At 38.9% G+C, this 18,046-nt stretch overlaps 1 protein-coding gene across 4 annotated transcripts in view; it reads left to right on the top strand.

Moving 5' to 3' along the window:
• The window catches only part of BMPR1B (bone morphogenetic protein receptor type 1B), a 394,444-nt gene that overhangs the window by 45,235 nt on the left and 331,163 nt on the right, over positions 1 to 18,046 (top strand). Inside the window, exons 1-2 of one of the 4 annotated variants that reach the window (XM_039241283.1) lie at positions 11,532 to 11,549; positions 13,869 to 14,043. The exons of 2 other annotated variants lie outside the window; for them this stretch is intronic. The gene's annotated coding sequence lies outside the window, so the exon portion shown is untranslated. Of the gene's footprint in view, positions 1 to 11,531; positions 11,550 to 13,868; positions 14,044 to 18,046 lie in introns of those variants that run through there. One more of the 4 variants, XM_039241282.1, reaches the window with a different exon arrangement.

Genomic DNA, 18,046 nt, shown 5'->3' with positions numbered 1-18,046 from the left:
CACACTTTTCATCACAGAGACAAAGCAAATGCAATTTGATTTGTATTTCATATGAGATGTAGGGCCAAATAAAAAAAAAGTCTCTCAAAATATATATAATGCATTTCACAACTAAATCTCTTCTATAAAGATAAAACCTAAATTGTGTTTCTTGCAACTGTTGATTACAAGTAAAGCCAGAGAAGAAATATGCCAAGTATGCAATCCTACCCATGTGGCATTTTCACCCTTTACACCCTTGTGTGTTAGTGGCTACCTCAGTGCCAGGCACATAGTAGGGTAGTTAATTGCTGCTTTTATAAATTGTATATAAATTGTGTTTTATAGGTTTTATATATTTTTATATGCTTTATGTATTTATATATAAAGCAGGGATCAAATATCTTATGTATAATATATAATTTATGTATATAATGTATATGTGAACTCCTTTTATAGTGCATAATATGGTGGTAGGAAAATTGGGTTGATTATGGTTACAAGGAAAAATCCAGTGTTTATATGATTCTCTATGAAATGAGAAAAACTACCATAATAGAAATGAATACTTATTAAAGTTCTCAAATTGTTAATTTTCAGGCTCAGTGAGGGTATTTAGATACACTAATGCTAACCCTTGCATAATAAGGGTATGTCCAGATGTGGAGTGCTTAGCCATTAGAAGAACTGAACGTTTTTCTTACTCCCATAAAGTCCCAAATAGGTTTTCTGACCAATGGATGCTTCTGTAATTAGTGTTTCAAGAACCCATGCTAGCCTTGTTGCATGGCTCCATCATTTTTCATGTATAGTTTCCATGGTGCTTCTGTGTGAAGGCAGAGGGCAGGGGAATCACTGCACATTGGAGGATCTCAGGGGTCCGGCCTGCAGCTGCTGCACGTATTGTTGTTCACACCCCATTGGCGGGGACTCGTGCCTAGGTCCTCACCTACCTGCAAGGGACGAGGACCCCCAGCTAGACTGTGCCAGACCACAGAGAGTTACCCACAGTCTCTTTTCATAAATCACTGCTTCTTTTCATTTGTGAACAAAATGACTTTAATATAATTTTTGTACTGATTATTCCAGGTTGACTATTAAGAGAGTTGATGGCTTTTTTAAAAAATCAAACTTTTCCTGAATATTGGAGTACAGAATTCCTTAATTCAGGAACTGCTTAGCTTCGATACCTTGGTCATGACAACTTTCTCCAGCGCCAAGGAGAGAACCTTTGAATCCAAATATTTTTTCTGTATAAAGGGCCCACCCACAATAACATTCGTTTGCAGAAGGAAGTGATTTATTGCTCCCTGTGAATGAGTGCCAAAAAAAGTTTTTGACTGAAATGTGGTGCCAGTGTTCCCATATAAACACAATTTTACCATATTCAGAGATGTGGAAATTTATTTTTTTCATAGAATTTATAGGTTTTGAGAGGTAAAGGGTCCTCGTAAAGTTCTTGTACAGTTTGAAATCTTGAAAGTATTTAATTTTTGAAGTTCAAAAATTTATGTTGTCCAAATTATAGAAACATTGTCTAGAGGACATTTAAAGCTCTTTTCTTCCAGGTTATGTGATCATAATCACAATAGTTGCTTGCTGGAGGATATTGTTTTATATTTTCATTCCTTAAACATTTAATGGGCACCAACTGTGTGCTGTGTGATGGGCACACACTTAGTCACTAGTCCTTAAGAATTTAAAGTCAGTTAGGGGAGAGAAGCTCTTACTCCATAAACTCTAACATGTAATCCATTCTGTTATAGAGAAATTGGTGAAGGAGGAAAAGACTAATGTTTCTGAGTTTATAAAGTTTTCATAGAGAAGATACCATCTTGGCTTTGGGTGATCAATTGGTATTTGCTTGGAATAGAAAGGAATTAGAGAATAACACAAAGAATGGCATGGGCAAAATGATGAAAGTTTTGAAGGTTCATGCCATGATTAGGACCCTAGGATTAGTTCCAAAATGCTAGAAATTGGGCAGTTTGTAGAGGGATTGTGGGGTGTGTGCCTTTCCCAGTAGGTTGGACTGGTATTACAGATAATACTGAGGCTTCTGCTTTTCTTTCTGTGGTATTGGGTTGGTATGTAAGTTTTTAATTTGGGCAATAATATAATCAGATATCTATTTTAGAAAGATAGCCCTGTTGGCTCTGCAAATGGTGTGTTAATGTTAACAAGGCCAGAGGCAGTGGAGAGAGAATGAGGGCAGTCGTTGGGAGTGGAGAGCCCAGCACAGCAAGGAGAGATGGTCCTCAGGTAGGACTGCCAGAAGCTTGTCATCAGGTAGTTTTTTAAAGTGGTGCTTTGGTTGGTCATGAGAAATTGAAAAGATAGTGATTGGTAAAGCTGAGTTGCATATTCAACCCAAACTTTAATAAATTTATTGTAAATGCAGTTTATAGCCTTTGTATCATGTGTCACATCCAGGGAAACAAAAGTGAACACAAAGTTGAAGACAACCTTTATTGCCTCTTATGGGGACAATATCTGATGATATATTCTAAGGCTTCCTCCCTTGCTTCACCTCACATAAGGATTTTAACGATTGTTCTAATTTTATTAAATGATTTGTTACTTACACATATATGTTTAGGGAGCACCTACATGTGCTCAGGGATGATCTAGGTTGTGAAGATAAATTATAAAATTCCTGCCTGTATGCTATTTAAATTCTGTTAAAGGAGACAGATAATATGTTAAATGAACAAGAAAATGTATACAATGGCATGTGATCATAACAGCTATGGGGAAGAAATAAAGCAGGAGAAGGGACGTGGTAACAATCGAAGGGTCTTTTTTTTACCCAGGGTAGTCAGGGAAGGCCACTCAGAGAAGGCAGTGTGAGGAAACCAGCTATCTGGATTCCTAGGGGAAGAATTTCCAAGCAGAGGGAGCAGCCAGTGCTAAGTCTGAGCTAAAAACTCACCAGGCCTACATGTGGAAACACTGGACTTGGCTGTGTGGCTGGAGGAGTTTGACAAGGGGAGGGAGGTGAGGTCTGAGAGGGGGGCAGAAGCCAGATCCCTGGAAACTTGTAGGTTCTTGTTGGGATTTCAGCATTTTCTCAGAATTAAACAGGATGGAGAATTTTGAGTAGGGATGTGGCACCATCTGCCTCAAGTTTTAAAGGGATGGTGCATTAGGTGTTTTGTTGAGAGTAGACTGTAGTGGGACAGGGTGGGAGGCAGTGAGGAGCTACTTCCACGGTACAGGAAAGGCGAAAGCTGTGGCTTAGATGAGGGGTAGAGGCGGAGGAAGTGAGAAGCCACGTTCAAAGCATGCATGCTGACAGATTGTATGTGTGGGATCAGAGAGGCTAGTCATGGGGGACGCCAAAGTTTTTGGCCTTTACAGCTGGAAGAATGGAGTTGGTGATGCCAAGATGAGGAAAGCAAGCATGTGGGGTGGAAATATTCGGAGTTGAGTTTGGGAGACCTGTAAGTTGCTGTGTCTGTATATACTACATGCAGGTGGAAATGCCAAGAAGGCAGTTGCCAAGTATAGACTACCTTGGATGTCTGAGGGTCAAGGTAGAAGTAAGGGAAGAATATATTGTGATTATATCTGGAGCAAAAATAGAGTTCATTTAAAACTGGTTGCATATAGGGGCACCTGGGTAGTATCTGACTTTGGCTCAGGTCATGATCTCATGTTCCGTGAGTTCAAGCCCTGCATCAGACTCTGTGCTGACAGCTCAGAGCCTGGAACCTGCTTTGGATTCTGTGTCTCCCTCTCTCTCTGCCCCTCCCCCCACTTACACATGCACGCATACATTCTCTCTCAAGAATAAATAAATATTAAAAAATTTAATATGCCAATGCAAATAACTCAAGTATCTGTTCATAAATATTTAAAAAGATTATAGCATTAAAAATGAATGAGTATGTTTTTACAAGAAAAAATAGATTGTTTTTATGAGAATGTATTTCTTAGTGACCTTTTTCTATTTTATTCATATTATCTTAAAATTCTTTTTTAACAGATTTTCACATTATAAATCCAGAATTTGTAAAGGAGGGTTTAAGAGATGGTTTACCTTTAATTTGGGTTCAGAAAGTAAGGTTTCCTAAATCCACAGTATGTTACTGCCATACATAAACATTATGCTTATAAATTGTTTACCTATGTCCTTATTCTGCTTCTAGTAATGAGAGTTTTTGACAGGATCACACAGTGAGCACCAAAAAGCAGAACAGCTTCATTGTTAAGAGTGTGGGCTCTGGAACACATTCTGGCTCTGCACTTTATTATCTGGCTGAACTGAGGCAAATTGCTTCCTATCCCTTTGCCTTGTTTTCCTTATTAGAAAGCCAGAGATACTACAAGAAAAGGATTATTATGAGGATTAAAGGTGTTAATACATATAAAGCCCTTAGAACAGTTCGAGGCATATAGTAAGTGCATTCACGTTAGCTGTTACTACCTGCTGTTAATTAAGTGATTACTATAAGCCAGTATTTATACTGGGCATTCTGTATATTGTATAAGTTTAAACTGTATTTTCTGCATGGGTTATGTTTTCTGAACAAAATAATAGCATAGAAACAGAAAACTAAATTAAAAAAAATTCATGCGAACTCTACCATCTCAAATTAATGAGATGTCTTTGTTTCTGTTTTACTTCTTTTCAGATCCGTCACCTGGCATACTTACCATATGCTTTTGTCATTTTTCTGTGTTGTAATATATGATCATAATGAGTATACATTTTGATGTAAGAGAAGCACTTGGTTATACCTCTGTTGATGGATATTTGGACTGTTATAATCATAAATATTGCTATTATATAATATGTATTTTTCATATTTTCCAGCAAATCTCTGTAATTTGACTTACTTCACTTTATTTTTATTTGTTTCCTTTTTAATATAATGTATTGTCAAATCGACTGCCATACAACATCCAGTGCTCATCCCAACATCAGTTAATTTTACATATTTCCTGAGGTTATATTCCTAAAACTGGGAATTACTAGGAAAAAGAATATATGCTTTCTGGTTTAGAAACATGTTGCTAAATTTCTTTCAAGACTATACATCATATCTTATTAATGATGCATAGTCAATATTGCTAATATATTTTTTAATTAAAAAGCTTTTTTCAATGTATATTTATTTTTGAGAGAGAGAGAGACAGAGCATGAGCGAGGGATGGGCAGAGAGAGAGGGAGACACAGAATCCCAAGAAGGCTCCAGGCTCTGAGCTGTCAGCATGGAGCTCAATGCAGGGCTTGAACCCATGAACTGCGAGATAATGACCTGAGCCGAAGTCAGACATTCAACTGATTGAGCTACCCAGGTGCCCCACGTTAAAAAGTTTTAATGTTTATTTACATTTGTGTGTGTGTGTGTGTGTGTGCACGCTTGCGCGTGCCTTAGCCTATTTTATCCTAAACCATTAGTATGTTTTTCATACAGGATAGCATATGTGTTGACATTTTATCTGTTCTTTTGCCATTGTATAGTTTTCTTTGGTGTATTGGCTTTCCTTTCTTTTACTTACATATTTTTTAAAAGTATATGCGTCATGGCAGCTCCTTGTATATCTGATAAATAGTTCTAGTTGATAATAGTATTTATAGAATTTGAACTGTTTTATAGACTCTTCCTTCTGTTTGGAACTTGGTATAAAATGTGAAATGTGGATCTAAATTAATATTGCTAAATTTTGGACCATTATTCTTCACTCTGCCATCGTTTTTCAGTAGCTCAGTCTATTTTCTGTGGAAATAAAAAAAGATAATTTGAAATGCCTCATAATAGAAATCTAGCTATTGCACTGCTTGCTGTATAGTTCATCTTCTAAAAAGTGAATTTTGCAGAAGTAACAGTTATGTAGCCTCAAAGGCTCTGTTTTCAGGGAAAAAAAGTAGTCCAGGCTCATTCCGTTCCTAAAGTCTTTAGTTGGAAAAGAAAAAAAGTGCAAGTAATTTTCTTTCTCCATGTGTGTGTCTGTGTAAAGATAGCAATTTCACACCTGTAAAGCCTTTTGCAAATCCCTGGCTGATAGGGAAGAAAATGCTTTAATTCTGAGAAGACTGTACCACAAAATCCCCAGAAAATTTGTTTTCAGGAGCTGAACTTTTCAAATATCATGTGTCACTTTTCTTTCACAGTTTCAGAAATTTCCTCTTTTCCTTTTTTGATGAGTTCAGATTCTGGCTCCATGGTTTGTTAGGTTTGTGGCCTTTGAGGTATTAGCCTCAAGGCCTCAGTTTCTGTTCTTGGTCTGCAAAATGGGAATTGTAATGTTTCCCTTGTAGGCAAGGCTGTTAATTAGCCACAAAGTTTTGTCACATTCAGCTAGTGTTCATTTTGATTAGTCAGCGCCTCCTTGGTTGCCCGTATTTGAAGAATTCCTCCAGTTTCTAGAGTTACTGACAGGATGAGAGACTGTGTCTGCTGTGTGCTCCCAGGTCAGGGGGGTGGTGATGGGAGACAGACGCCCCTCAAGACAAGGTATTAGGATCACACAGAGAAACTTCTCTGACAGATCCACTCTTTTTCCCTCTTCCCACCCCTTCCAGTGGGGAGCTTCTCATACTGGCGGAAAGTATTATATGCCCCAAATGCATTGAGATGGAAAAGATTAAAGCCATAATTCTAGGTAGGTGATTCTTTTTTGTTTTTGTTTTTGTTTTCTTTTTTTAAAAAAATGTTTTATTTATTTCTGAGAGAAGGTCAGCGTGAGCAGGGGAGGGTCAGAGATAGAGGGAGACACAGAATCCGAAACAGGCTCCAGTCTCTGAGCTGGCTGTCACCACAGAGCCCGCCGCGGGGCTTGAACCCACGAATCGTGAGATCATGACCTGAGCCAAAGTCAGATTGAGCCACCCAGGTGCCCCTATTTTTTCTTTAATGTTTGTTTGTTTGTTTATTTATTTTGAGAGAGAGAGAGACAAGAGACAGAGTGTGAGCGGGGGAGGGGCAGAGAGCGATGGAGACAGAATTGGAAGCAGACTCTGGGCTCCTAGCTGTTAGCACAGAGCTGGATACGGGACTTGAACTCATGAACCATGTTATCATGCCTTGATCCAAAGTTGGAGGGTTAATCAACTGAGCCACCCAGGTGCCCCTAGGTAGGTGGTTCTTAACTCTTTTCAGGATCACCTGAGAAACTTTAAAAATTAAATCAGAAACTGAAGTGGGTCCCAGGTATTAGCTTTTTCAATATTAAAATTTTTTTTTAAATGTTTATTTTTGAGAGAGAGCAAGCGAGCGGAGGAGAGGCAGAGAGAGAGAGAGAGAGAGAGAGAGAGAATGAGAGAGAATGAGAATCTGAAGCAGATTCCAGGCTCTGGGTCAGCACAGAACCTGACGTGGGACTCGAACTCACAAACTGTGAGATCATGACCTGAGCTGAAATCAAGAGTCAGACTCTTCACTGACTGAGCCACCCACATTCCCCCTAGGCATTAGCCTTTTCAAAAGCTCTGCTGATGATTCTGTTGTTAACCTGGGTTTGAGGATGAATGCTCTAGATTATTTCCCTGTAATAAAAGCATACTGTTCTTTGTATTCATACTCTTTTTTCTCTATAAGGACGTTTATACCTATCCCTGTGGTGGTTACTTCGCTGTAGTACTTTTGTCGGGTGTTTTTAGGTTAGCCTGCTAGGTCTTCTCATTTATTCAACAGGTGACAATATTTAATAATTATATACTGCTAACCTGTGCCAGGCACTGCTGTAAGTCCTGTATATATTTCACTCATTTGATTCCTGTGACAACTACTAAGACAGGCATGGTTATCACCCCCATTTCACACATGAGGAACTGGAGGCACAGAGATGCTAAATCGTTGTCCCAGCATCATAAAGCTAGTTAGAGTAAGAGCTTGATTTCATTGATTGAGTCTAAACCTTTTGGCTCCTAAGCCATTGTGTCTCTGTAGTTGAACACTTGCTATGTAGCAGAGACTTGCTGTGTTCTAGGTGCTGAGATTAAAGCAGTGAACGGAACAGATAGAAATCCTGTTCTTGGTGGAACATACAGCGCAGTGGAAATTCGTAAGTGTGCTCCTGACTTCCGTCAGGGTCATGTTTTAGGAAATGCTTTAGCACTAAGCTGTTCCCTTCATCTTATATAATTACTGATAATTGTATAGTTGTTGAAATAATTGAAATACATAGTTGAAATACATAGCATAATTGAAAATACATAGTATCCTCACTTAAGAAATGTTTTATTAATCTTGACTGATTTGGGGAGGGGGGATGAGTAAGTGGACATTTATGGAAGAAAAATACCATGCCCATTCTCTAGCCTTCCTTAAGTCTAATTTTTTCTAGTTTTCTCTTTAAATAGAGTTAGCCTTGGGCCAGAGGGTAAAGTTTTACAGGTTGAGCTTTCTGAGTTCTCTCAGAGTAAAGGGTTCTTATCTATTTTTGCCTTTTCCCTGCTCATTAGAAAATCTCCGGTATTCAGAAAGTTATTAGCATTCTTTCACCTTTACGACTTCTTGTGGCATCTCATTCTCTCCGAGCCCTGTGAAGTGATACAAGCGGCTGAAGAATGAAGCTAATTTGAGCTAAAATATTGCTGACCGGTAGTAGTTTACGGAGCTGCCCGCTTTGATACCAGCTGCATTTGGCAGGAGTTTCCGTGTGAGCTCCACAGAAGGAACAGTGTGGGAATCCCTGGCCCTGTGACACAGCCACTGCGAGTATTTTTAGCCCGGGGGCCCTTTCATCACCCCCTCCAGTCACGCCACTTAAACAGCTGCTTACTCTGTGTGTGTGTAAACAAGTTCTTCTCCCTCCTCCCCAAGGACCTTGATTTGAGACCCTTATTCAGTCCTTCACAAATATAGCATTGGTTGTGACCTTTTACTCTAATCTGGATGCTCTTGAGATTCTCAAGTACATGCTGACAGAGATTTTATGGGAATATGTAAGTATCTGCTTCATGGTGAGAAACAAACCTTTTAACAGGGAGCTCACCCAGTACTGTTCCTTTGGACATGGTTGGTAGTACCCTAACAGTGGAAGAGAATTCACCCAATAAAATTGTGTTTTTTGAAAGGTGGTCTTGAAAACATTTCATTCACTTGTAGTGAGAGGAGTGCTTTTCTGCCAAAAGGAACCGTTCCTGAAACAGTCCGGCGTTCTGACCTTTTATTCTCTCTGGCTTGTTCTCCTTAGCCCCATCCAGTTCTCATTCATGGCTAGTGGGCAGTTAAATAAATCTAAATTGCCTAGATTTAGTATTAGTCTTTACTACAAAATGGTAAGATGCTGGAAACCAGGGAAGCATGTCCTGTTTGGTGTATTTTTCCAGTACCTCCCACAGTGAGTCCATCCAGACCCTCATTATAGACCTGCGGAAGGGGATGAGAAGCAAGAAAGGATTTTCCTGGGGTGTTAGATCTTGACTGTGTGGAACAGGAACTTTAACCCAGGTGGTTCGATTCAAAGTTTACAGTTCAACTGTATCAAAAAATCAAGATGTTTAGAATTCAGTAATTCTATACATAACTCAGTGCCCATTGTGATAAGTGTACTCTTAATCCCCTTCACCTGCCAACCTCCTCTCTGGTAACCATCTGTTTTTCCTCTACAGTTAAGAATCCGGGGGCACCTGGGTGGCTCAGTTGGTTAAGCGTCCGACTTTGGTTCAGGTCATGATCTCACGGTTCGTGGGTTCGAGCCCCGTGTCAGGCTCTGTGCCGATGGCTCAGAGCCTGGAGCCTACTTCAGGTTCTGTGTCTCCCTCTCTCTCTAACCCTCCCCTGCTCATGCTTTCTCTTTCTCTTAAAATAAGTAAATAAACATTATATAAAAAAAAGAATCTGTTTTTTGGTTTGTCTACATTTTTTCCTTTGTTTTGTTTCTTAAATTCCACATGAGTGATAGCATAATGGTATTTGTCTTTTTCTGACTTATTTCACTTAGCATTATACCCCCTAGATCCATATCTGTTGTTGCAAGTGGCAATATTTCATTCTTTTTTATGGCTGAGTAATATTCCAGCGTGTGTGTATATGTGTCAGTGTGTATCTCACATCTTTATTCACCAAAGACTTAGTTTTCAAATGAATTTAAAGCCAGTAGAATATATACCGCCCACAAAACCCCTTTGTTTTCTCAGGGAACACTGTAGAGCTCATGACCTATGAGTGATTGACGAGTTGATGTAACTGGATTGCTGTCTTTCCAGTGGGACTGTAAGCTTCTCAGGGGCAGGGAGAGTGCTTTGTTCATTCATTCTCAGGACCATGCAGAGTGCTCCATGAACAGATGTTTTAAATCAATAATGCCTTATGATTAAAACATTTTTTCTTATAAAGTAATGATTTGCATCAACAACAGAAGCCTTTCCTCTCAGTACTTGAAATGAGATCCAAACCTTTCAAAAGGAAACTAACTTACTCTTAAGGAGCAATGGTACATAGGATTCTTAACTCAGGTTGTAAAATATAAATAACAGAGTCACAAATCTAGTAGATGTATTTTCAGTTCTCATAGGTGTTGACAAAAATCACAGAGATACCTAATCTAAGTATGCTTAGAAACTTTATGAATTAAAAGAGTTACATTTGAATAAACTAGAAAAAGGAACCTTATTGATTCTACTTTTAGCACTAACTTCAATCAGATAACATATGCTTCTAAAATTGGAGGGTTAAAAAATGTGGTATTCACAATAATTAGAATAATGGATTCTAAGAGAGATCATTAGAGCTCACAATGTGCTCTAATTCTTACCAGCTGTGACAGGGCAGGCCGTTGCTATTCCTCAGATTTTGCCTAGAAGCTTTAAAAGAATCTGTTTATAAACTGGAACCAATACTTAAGTGTCACTGGATTAACACTTCAGAATTTCATGTTTACACATATATTTCACAACTCTCTTTAATATGCTTTAAAGCTGTCTGAGACTTATTTATGTGTTACACAGCTATAGTGGGTTCCATAATCTATAGCTACTTTCTTTTGAAATTAAATTTATTGCCACAGAAAATTGTGGCGAAAATAAAGCCAAAAGGTGTCACAAGCTACTAATTGAAAACATGTATTCTGTAACTAGTAAGCATTAGTAAGCACTTAAGGGATAGGTCTTATTTAGCATTTTTGAAGTTTAATACAAAAATGATTTAAGAATATTATTAGTGAAGTTTTCTCAGAATAATTTTTTTAACTTAAATGTAAGCTCTAATCTTAAACAGAAATCATGCAGAAGAGTTAAGATATGGTTTAAGATAGTGTTAGAAGGGGTTGCTCCCTGTAAGAATCTTAAAACAGTCAAAATTAATGAGAATTTCGTAAAATAGCAGTATACATAAGCTGTTGAAGTTAGTTACGTAAAACATTTGAGTGGTTACTATTTGCTAGGCGTTGCGCTAGGCTAGGCATTATGGATACAGGAATGAACGAGACATATGTGCTGTATTGTAGGGATTTAATTACCAGTGTAGTAAGAACAAGGCTAATAAATGTTTTCTTCTTGTGGCCTAGGTGGAACTGTGTATCAGCGAGTAGTTAAAAACAAAACAGAACAAAACAAAACAAAAACAGCTGGGTTGCTTTTGGTAGATTCATGTCACATGCATCTATTTAGGTGGTAGGTAAGTGAATCTTCAACCGTCTTCCCTCCCCCTCTGTGATTGATGAGATACTCCTTTCTGCGTGCTGGTATAGAGCTCTGTGGTAGCACCCATTATACCGTGTGGTGATTGCTTATCTGTCTAAATTTTTACCAGATTGTGAGTGCTAAGAAAGCTGAGACCACTTTTATATTTCCAGTTTAGAGCTTCCTACCGCATCGATCATATTTAACTGTGGTTGGATAAAGGGATAAAGTAATAGGTTGGGAGGAAAAGGGGGAAATGGGAAAAGAGAGAGGAAGGAATAAGGAGGACAAGACATGGCAAAAGAGAATGAGAAGAGGGAATGTGAGAGAGAACCGATGGCTGGCCACCTTTCTCCTGTGCTCCTCAGGTGAGACTAGCTCATCACAGGCAGTGACACATCTGTCCCTGGGGCAGAGGGGAGGGCATGATGGCAGTGGCATTAGAGCCTGCTTTGGGCTGAGGTGAGTTTCTGAGACTTACAGAAACATCACTTACTGTAGGTTTGTACCTAGATGACTCGTTTGGGTGCATTTCAGGAATGCACTCCAAAGTAGGCAGTTGGAGGACCTGTTTTCCCTTTACTTAATCTCCTGAACAGCAGCATGACTTCATCAGCTACTGAGCCAGTGTGAAGGGTACTAATACTTTTTAGACCAGTGTTCTTCCCACAATGCCGCGACGACTTCCCGCCCAGCTCAGCTGTGGATGATGATTGCATTTGAGTGGGAAATGATATTACTAAGATGTGTGCTTTAGATAAAATTATAATTTTGCCTCCTAGTAAAAAGCATTTGTGTCAAAAAAGGAATGTTTTAAAGTTAATTTTTGGTATCAACGTTGGCAAACATTTCCACAGGCAGCCCCTGTTTATGCCAAACCACAGGCTTTCCTGTTAACCAGGAACTGTTTGAAATGCTTAGTTTAAATATTTTGAAGTCATTTGTTACTGAGGTTGTGGTGCCCTTTCTCACTCAGCTCACATCCTAAATTTGCCTCACTGAAGAGCAACATAAGGTCTTAAAGAATTCGGAGACAAAGCTACTTTTCAAAATTTGGTTGGAACTAGAGTGGAGTGGGGAAAGGGGGGGGGGGTCCCTTCCTGCTGACGGACTGATGAGAGAACTGACATAATGGAAAATCAGCTTTGGTTCCCTTCACGTCTGTGCTTCCTTCTCTCCTGAAGGGCTGTGGGTTCTGGGGTGGATGTGTGTGAGATCTGGGCAAAGTTGGGGCAGCTCTGTTACGTAGACCTGTGCTTTGGGTAGCCAGTGGCTGGAAAGTGATTCTTAGAGCAACTAGGAGAGGAGAAAGAAGTGGTGGCCACACATTATGAAGAAAAAAATGAAAAGACCCAAGGTTGCATACCAAGAGCCCTTGGCTGCACACACAACCCCCACTTCTCTTTATGGCAAAATATTGGCCCTACATTTATTTCCTGCAGTTGGTTTCTGCCTCAGATGTGGAACAGGGAAAAGGTTAGATGTGTGTGTCTGAGCAGCCTATAGATTGAAGGGTAGTATTTCTTAATGTCTTTTTAGTTTTGGTGTTTAATTTTCTTTCACAATAATAGTGAAGTAAAATCAAACGTATAATTGAGCTAAAAATTCAAGAGTTTCATAGTTTAAATCATTTTTGTTTGGATTTTGATGCATTAATTTAGCACGTACTTGACCTGATCCTTGCCAGCATTTTCCTGTGCCTCCATTCAGGAGGAATTAAGGAAACCTTCCTCACTGTCACTTTTTCCTCCTTCACGAATCTCTCAGATGCTGCCCTCCTTTGTGCTGGTACACAGCTGTGTTGTAGCACTTTATGATATGCAGTGTTGAATTACTCTCCAGTTTCTGGTGTCTGCAAAATTTTGGTCATTGATTGTTGTAGGTAGGAGTCCTTGAGTCAGCTTAACTAATTTAAATTGACATTTTATTTCATTGGTTTATCAGAGTAATTTTGCATACAAACAAAAAATTCGAATTCAAACTGACTTGAATAAGAAAGGAGTTTATAATCTCTCTCTCTCTCATCAGCAAAAATGAGTTTATTCAAGAATTGTAGAAACTTACAAGGAAGGATAAGCAGGCTACAACAAAATCCTAGGCAAGTCCTGGGTTTATAATCTGAAGTGGGTGTCCAGGTAGGGCGGTGCGAGGGCTGCCTGATTGAGGCTAGAGGCCCAGTAATGTCATCACCGAGTGGTTTGTGTGTGTGCGTGTGTGTGTTTGTTTTTTGCTTTTTTTTTTTTTTTTCTTTTGGTGGTTGTTGTTCATCTACAGTGTCTAAAGTTCTATGTTGGCCTCATTCTCTGACTCTTAGAACCACACACCACCTTCAGATACGAGCACATTTCCAGAAGAAGAAGAGATACCATCTTTTAAGAATGGAAGAAGCCTTTCCCAGAGGCCCTGCAGCACACTTGCCCTGTCTTCTCCTTGGCGAGAATTAGCCCACTTGCCTGTTCCTAAACCACCGTTGACAAGGGAAATGGACGGTAATGACTGGTTTAGACTTATTTGTGTTGAAATCAGAGTGGCTACTGTAATAGATAAATCTATGTACAGATGTCACAGCGCTTTGCCGAATATGGAAGCAAAATGGGTTTCATTGCACGTGAATGAAAATAGTTCTATGAGAAAATATAAAACAAGGGTCATAAAGACACATTACATTTGTAGAGAATTAAAAACAAATACCACAGCAAAGGGATTTTTCTGGTTTTCTAAACTTTGCAGCCAGTGAAAGCATTTCTTCTTTATTTCAGGCCTTTGCATTAAAGATATTATTTTTTCCCATGCAGTTAGTTACTGGGACAAGATTTAAAAGTTTATTTTTAGTTGTGTGAAAATGAGTTTTAAAATTAATTACATAAAAAAATCATATCTTATTTCTAATTTTCTTTGATAAATGAATTGACAGGATGGCGTACTGTATGTAGACTGTAGGCTTGTGAAGGCACACCATGAAGCATAAAGAAACGTTAGTTAAGTACTTGTGGACTGACTAGAAGTCTTACGTTGGACTTTTGGCTGCAGTCTCTTGGTGGTGGAGTTTATAGCTTGGGAGGAATGTTAAGGTTGCAGGAATATTGCAGATGTTCTTCCTCTGTCAGGGGCAGTCATTTGCACACCTGCAACACGGGGCTCTTCTTTCAACATGCATAAAAGCTCACTAGGGGCCAGACTGCTTCCAGATTTACTTCCTGCTTACTTTGTTCGCTTTCCCACTGCACTTTTCTGCCCGTGTCCTTGCTCTCATTTGTTCAAACCTTTTTTGGAGGGAAAGCTGCTGTTGTGGATTTCAGATTTTCTTGTTACATAAAAATTATGGAATCATGGAGATTCCTATGAACATGTTTTTTTTCTTTTTCTGTTCAATTACTGTTACCGTTAGTAAGGTGATTATAAAGGGAGCCTAGTAAATGTACTCTCTGGGGACTTACCAATGAAGGAGGAACATCTGGAAAGTTCTGTACAATAATAAAAATGGAAACAGATGCATAATTGCTACCCTGACTTCTGTCAGAAGTCTCTGTTATTAGTAATTTAGGAAAAATTTTATTCTACCTACCCCCAAGGAAAGATAAATATATACTCATAATATTTTTGAAACTGAAATGAATAATTTTATTTAGTTTTAGAGATTTCAGTGAAAGATGTTACATTTCCAAGAGTAACAATTTTGCCAATAAAATAGAGGAATTAAAATATAGTAACTTTGATACGACTTGCCAAACAGATGTAAATTCTTTAAAATAATTTATGTGATGAAAATGTGGCATATTACTGTTTTGAAAAATGATATAATTATAAAAATAAGCCCAAAATATTAAATTCTAAATACATTTGTGACTTTTTTTAGGAAGTAATTTTTTCTGATATGAAATATGATCTAGCTTGGCTCATTAAATGAGTACTGTTCCTTAAATGGCATTTGGTGTAATAGGCATGCCCTTTATGCCATCCCCAATCTCCTGCTGTGTTTCTCTGAGTTCATGGACACTTGAGTAGCAAAAGCATCTCCTTTGGTAGGGAAAGTTTTAAGTGGTAGATCCTCTGTCCTTGATATTAGACATTATGATTATGTTATATCAGGTTTATATTACCCTTTGGAAATATAAAAGATCCTTTTAAATTAAAGTTTGTATAAAGGATTAAACTCTTATTATTAAAAATATTTTTTAATGTTTATTTTTTGAGAGAGAGAGTGCATGGGGGGCAGAGAGAGAGAGAGAGGGGACATAGAATCCGAGGCAGGTTCCAGGCTGTCAGCACACAACCCGATGCGGGGCTCAAACTCATGAACTGTGAGATCATGACCTGAGCCGAAGTCCCAGCTGAGCCACCCAGGCACCCCAGGGATTAAACCCTTTTAAACATACTATTTGTTTCTGTGCTGTTTTCAAATTACTGCCTCTTAGTCACTGATCTACAAGTTCAGTAAGTGCATGTGGGCCACCTACGGGGTGCCAGGCACTCGGTTAGGTACCAGAACTGGCAAAAATCTTTTCCTGATGGAGCTTAAATTCTTTTAATCCTATTAAACATTCACTGATACCTTCACTTAGAATTGACTCTCTTCTTTCCTTTTATTTTCCCAGTAATTCATTTCTCACGGAGGCCAGCCGTGCTTAGCTTTTAATATAGCAGTATTTGAATGGGTCCATCTGTTCTGTAATGTGAAAGGTTTTAAATGTGTATTTCCCATGCAGTTTTGGGGATGCAAAGGAGACAGAGGAAAGTTGCTCGATAAAGTGAAGAGGATGAGTATGGAAGCTAAAGCAAGGCAGTACAGAGTAATGAGTGATGACTGGAACGTTAGTCAAAAGAGATGTCATCACTCAGTTCCATGAATTGGTGACTCACTTTGCTGCTCCTTTTCTGAGAAAGCCAGCAGGGCAACAGAGTGAGGTGCCTGCCATATCAGCGCCTCTCAAGGTGTTTCTAAACACCAGATAAGATTGTGGGTAAGACAGTAGTTTGACCTGAACATACTTGAAGTCTTTTATTCCATTGTTTTCAGCATTTTATTAGTATATGTGAGCAGATACGGTGGATTTGTGGCTTTTTGTAATTCAGATTCAGAATGATGTTAAATTATGCATTGTATGCAGTTAATTGGATTCATGGTCCAAGCATGGTGTGATCTTGATATTTACTTCACGCCCAGACCTACAAACGTAGCACCCCCAGGAATAGTGCACGTGATTGGAGTAAGTGCACATGATTGGAGTAACGTGAGAGGGAGGGGCTGTTTTATTTGGGCAGGGATCCTTAGTAAGAAGTTGGATTATTTCCAAGGGCAAACTTATTTTCTGCTAAAACACATTTTAGAGAAACAGTTCGAAAGAGTCAAATGTAGACTTTTTTGAGTGTATTCTACAGAGCGTAGTGAGATGTTAATGATTTCTCTTTGATCAAAAGATTCCAGGGTTAAATAATTTTTTTTTGGTAAAGTAAAACAGTTAATTTACTGCAGAACTTTTCAGAGCTTTAAATATGCTAATATGTATAGTGAAGTCTTTTTTTAAAAGTGTATTAATTTGAGAGAGAGAGAGCGTGAGTAGGGGAGAGGGGCGGGGGGGGGGGGGGGAGAAGAGAGGAGAGAGAGAAGAGAATAGAGAAAAGAGAGAATCTTGAGAGAGAGAGAGAGAGAGCCTGAGTGGGGAAGAGGGGCAAAGAAGGGGAGAGAAAGGGAAGAGAAGAGAGAGAGGAGTGAAAGAGAGAGAAGAGAAGAGAGAAAGAATTTCAGGCAGGCTGCATGTTGATGCCGGGCTTTATTCCATGACCCAGGGATCATGACCTGAGCCAAAATCAAGAGTCGGATGCTCAACCAACTAAGCCACCCAAGTGCCCTGTTATAGTGAAATCTTGAGAGGTATACAGATTATGTTCTATTTTCCAACAGTATTTAAGAATGGATATTTTCCCCTCACGGACATCTCTTCACAGCACACTAGGGCATTAGATAGTGTATGGTCAGTCTCAAGATCAGCAGCATCACCATCACCTGGGTCCCACCCCAAACCTTTTGAAAAAGTCAGGTTCACTGATGGTGGGGCCCAGCAGTCTGTAGTTTAGCAAGCCTTCCAGGTGATTTTGATGCATGTTAGAACCACTGAACTGAGTTCTTGGAACATACTTAGGGAAGTAAAAGCTAACAAACTTAAAATACTCATGCGTTTACAAGAAAGTCGCTATTCTTTTCTGAGTAGTGATGTTTAGGTCTCAGGTTTTCATACAAGGGTAAGGATGTGTGTGTGTGTGTGTGTGTGAATTCATCAAAGGAAAAAAAAGTAAATGCATTCTTGCCAAGTAGAATAGGTGTGGTAGAATGTAAAAGGTGTTGAAAGTTAATGATTCAGGATTTAGTCAGAGTGGAGTTGGATTAGCTTTAGATTATGTGTCTGACTTTATATACCACGCCCTGACTGCTTCAGATTTATACTTGTGGAAGTTGAAGAAGTGCATACTTGTACCTCATGGATTAGAAAGTAT

The sequence above is a fragment of the Hyaena hyaena genome, unplaced genomic scaffold, assembly GCF_003009895.1.
Source record: "Hyaena hyaena isolate Hyena2069 unplaced genomic scaffold, ASM300989v1 scaffold_191, whole genome shotgun sequence".
Classification (NCBI taxonomy): domain Eukaryota; kingdom Metazoa; phylum Chordata; class Mammalia; order Carnivora; family Hyaenidae; genus Hyaena; species Hyaena hyaena.
Note: the sequence above shows the minus strand (reverse complement) of the source record. Positions and strands in the feature narration are given on the sequence as shown.